The sequence below is a fragment of the Nannospalax galili genome, unplaced genomic scaffold (assembly GCF_000622305.1).
Source record: "Nannospalax galili isolate Female #2095 unplaced genomic scaffold, S.galili_v1.0 scaffold1368, whole genome shotgun sequence".
In the NCBI taxonomy this organism is placed as follows: domain Eukaryota; kingdom Metazoa; phylum Chordata; class Mammalia; order Rodentia; family Spalacidae; genus Nannospalax; species Nannospalax galili.
Genome location: NW_008358007.1, coordinates 223,248 through 224,786, shown reverse-complemented (window position 1 = coordinate 224,786; position 1,539 = coordinate 223,248).

Here is a 1,539-nt window from a genome sequence, read left to right as displayed (position 1 = left end):
TACATCATGTTAATTAGCAGAGGTGATAAACATCACCATTGAAATCTACCCGATGACTTCATAGACATACAGAGGCGCCAAGGATCCAAGTGCAACTGATTATGACTAGTAATAATCACATGCATACAGATTAGAGATGCATGTGCCAACATCTCAGCACTAGTAGCTAAAACAATGAGTCTTTCTGCAAGAAACAATATATTCTAAAATGAAATGGAGATTTTTTTAAAGGTTAAAAACTCATTCAATTTTATGCCTTACAGGGCTTATACTGACTTCAATATTATATTAACTGTATTAATTCAACTGTGAACCTAGAAACTTACAGTCACTTGTGAAAGAGATGTACTCTTGCTCTGGAGTGTGTTATTGAATATGTTAAAGCTGTAGTGAAATGCTTCTTCTAATCATGTAGTTATTAAAAAATTTTTTAAAAAGAGTGCCTTGAGTCTCAACCTGACATTGGACTCAATTGGACTTTTCTTTTTTGTCCTTTTGAGACAGGGTCTCTCTAACCCCAGCTGGCCTGGAACTCACTTCTGCCTCTGCCTCCCAAGTGCTGGGATTAAAGGTGTGAGCCATGAACAGTGTTGGAATTGTTAAAGACTACTGGGACTTTGGAAGCTAGTCTGAACCCATTTTGCATCCCTGAAAAATGAGAACAATGGCTTAAGTTATGGCTTAAGAGTGTTTTAACCTATACGGAGACAAAACATAACATAAAATAAAAATATTTTTAAGATTGTTGTGTTAAGCTGGGCGTTGTGCTACCTTTACTTTAAACCCAGCACTCTGGAGGCAGAGACAGGTGAGTCCCTGTGAGATTGGGGCCAGCTTGGTCTACAGTTCGAGGACAGCTGGGGCTATACAGGGAGACCCTATCTCAAACAAAGTGTAGTGTTTGTGTATCAAGTTGACAAGGGGTTGAACTGAAATTGCCAGCTTAATAGGCTTTAAAATCAACTAGGAAACAGGCCTCTTGTCATGTCTGTGAGGAATTATCCACCTTAGGTTATTTAGGGTGTGAGGACCCACCTTAACTGGGTGGTAGCATTCCCTGGGAGGGGTCCTGGACTGAATTACAAAGGTGATGGGGAGCTGAGCACTATCGTTTCACCTCCCTCTGCTTCGTGACTGTGACCACCATGCTGTGTGTTCAGTTTCCTGGTGTTCCTGCCACCATGACATCCCAGCCATGATGGACCTCAAACTATACTTGTCAGGTATTTTATTACAGAAATAGAAAAGTAACTAATCCAAGTACCTTCAGTGTTGGCCCAGTGGTCATGATAGCTTGTGCTTGGCTTGGCAGTTTATTTACCTCAGTTGCTGAAATATACCATTTCATGCCTTCCAGGGTTATTGCGTTTTTCTGCTGGAGATATGTTATTCTGTTGGGTTTGCCTTTGTCCGTAAGCTGGAATTTTTGTCCTGTAGCTTTTGCTATTCCTTACTGGGGATGTAGTTCAGTCAGTGAATCTTTAAGTAAAAGAAATTTTAAAATCAACCATAAAACAGAAACAAAAAAAAAAACAAACA